The following is a 2728-nucleotide window of genomic DNA, read 5'->3' on the forward strand; positions in this document are numbered from 1 at the left end:
TTAACCATTGTCATAGGGTAACATGTGTACTAACTGTTAAATGAGAAACTATTTTGTTCTGTAAGCCTTCATCTTAAGTGAGAATAACAGCACAATCGGAAGAGCGTAGTCAATGTCACTGAACTGTGCATGTGGAAATTTTTGAAATGGTGTATCTTTGGCTATGTGTATTTTCACAAAAAAAAGGTTGAGAAGTTAGAGGGTTGATATGTTGTGGGGTTGTTAACCAATGTCATAAAACTACATGTGTATTTCTGTTTCATGAAAAACTATTTGTTCTGCAAGCCTTCACCTGAAGTACAATAATAAAAAAATATAAAAAAAATATGAAAACGCTAGATTACACCCAATTCCAAGTTTAAAATATTCATATGAATATTCTACCTAAACCAAAAATTTCTGGCCATTTTAATTTCATTCTTGAAGCTAAAAACAGAATGCCTTCTAAAATACATCCTGACATAGGCTGCCTTAGCATCCCTGATATTGTATCCACTCTTGTCAAAATTGTAGTTCTTGAATTTTAACTGAGTGTAAAAAACATTCCTTCATTTATTTTTCACAAATTCAAGATGAAGTCGTTAAAATGTTAGTTGCTTTTCAGTGATTATACTGTACTCATAATATGAAACCAGATATGAACATTTTAATCAGAATACGATAGTCTGCTATATTAGATTTACTTTCATGCCTTGATAGGTTGATTATCTAGCTCAAAATTTAGTTTTTCACAGGACATTAAACAAGGTTGACCTAACATTAACAATGCTCTGAACAGATAATATTTTTTGATTCTCCTAAAATATTCTAGTGTAAAATCATTAACGAACAGTAAACTTGGAGTTTAGAATCATTAGCCATAAAAAATGAAGTAAAACACTTTATCTCTTTACTTCAAATGCAAAAATAGGCAGCTCTTGGTTTTCCCGAAGGAGGAAATCCATTTAAGAAATTCAGAAACAGCTTCTAAGTTATGTTAAGCTTAGTGAATAATTCACACAATCAATTTTTTCTATCGTTAACACTGTATTATTTAAAACAAATTGTTCAGAAAATATGGATTAGTTTGAATATTGAATAGGCCAATGTTGTGTAAACGGTATCTTAGACATAAAACAATACAGATAAGGCATGCTGACTCTGGCTATTTAGAAGGATGTCAATAGAAGTACTCAGTGTACCTAACTAAGGCATGAGCGATGGGCTATTACTGTCTGATAGCTCTCCCATATGAGATAGGCCTAGTATATACTAGATAGCGCCTTTGGAGCTGCTCCCTGAAGTTCCTGGTGTGTCTCTTACTTTAGTTGGGGTATATGATGACATAGGACAAACAATAAAATGCCAGGCCAATCCTAAGAAGTTTTACCAACTGAGGTAATCAAACCATCAACATCTAAATCAATACTCATGAGTCAAGACAGAGAGCAAAATGAATGTGAGAATGCCAAGAATGACAATGAGAAGTGGTGGGCCAAAACGAATGCAATAGCATGTGTTGGAAACTCATTATGGAGAAGGGAGACAATCCTGTGACTGGATTTTTATAATATCATAGGGTATGCTTGTATGGCGGGGAGGGCCATTTAAATAGGCCATAAAAATGGAAATTAATATTATCTTTACTCAACAGGTAAAGTTATACTAAAAGCCAAACCTGTTGCTGTCAAGTGGAGTCCGACTCATGGAGACCCCATGTGTTACAGGGTAGAACCACTCCATAGGGCTTTCAATGGTTGTAATCTTTACAGAGGCAGATCACCAGGCCTTTCTTCCATGGTGCTGCTGGGTGGGTTCCAACTTTTAGGTTAGTAGTCAAGGACAAACCATTTGTGACACCCAGGGATCTAAAATCATAATTGTTGTTCTTGTTGTGTGATGTTGAGTCAATGCTGACTAATAGCAACCCCATGTGACAGAATAGAACTCCTCCATAGGGTTTCCTAGGCTGTAATCTTTATGGGAGCAGATCACTAGGTCTTTTTTCCCATGGAGCTGCTGGTGGGTTTGAACCACCGACCTTTCAGTTAGCAGTCAAGCTGTTAACCATTGTGCCACCAGGGCTCCTAAAATCATAATAGTGCAGACTTAATCATGAAAGTACCAACTTCTCAAAACCATGAGCTATTTGGATAGAAATCCTTTAAAATATTATTCATTTTCATAGCTAATAGGGAATATATATATATATATAATATATTAGTCAGGGTTCTTCAAAGAAACACAACCAATAAGAAATACATATAAAGACAGAGAGATTTTTTTTTATTGTTGTAGTTTAAATGAAGTTTCCATTTCAAGTTAGTCTCCCATATAAAAATTTATACATACATTTTTATGTGACCCTAATTTGTCTCCCCATACTGTGACAGCACACTCCTCCTTTCCACCCCGATATCCCATGTCCATTCAACCAGCTCCTAACCTTCTCTGCCTTCCCATCTCACCTCCGGACAAAAGCTACCCGTTTAGTCTCTTGTATCTACTTGAGCTAAGAGGCACACTCCTCGTAAGTATCACTTTATGTCCCACTGTCCAGTCCAATCCCTATCTGAAGAGTTGGCCTCAAAAATTGTTTTACTTCTGGGCCAATAGAGAATCCAGGGGTCATGCTTTCCAGGGTTCCTCCAGTCTCAGTCAGACCATTAAGTCGGGTCTTGTTACTAGAATTTGAGTTCTGCACCCCACCTTTCTCCTGCTCCATCAGGGACTCTCTGTTGTGTTCCCT

This window comes from Trichechus manatus, unplaced genomic scaffold, assembly GCF_000243295.1.
Source record: "Trichechus manatus latirostris isolate Lorelei unplaced genomic scaffold, TriManLat1.0 scaffold00079, whole genome shotgun sequence".
In the NCBI taxonomy this organism is placed as follows: Eukaryota; Metazoa; Chordata; class Mammalia; order Sirenia; family Trichechidae; genus Trichechus; species Trichechus manatus.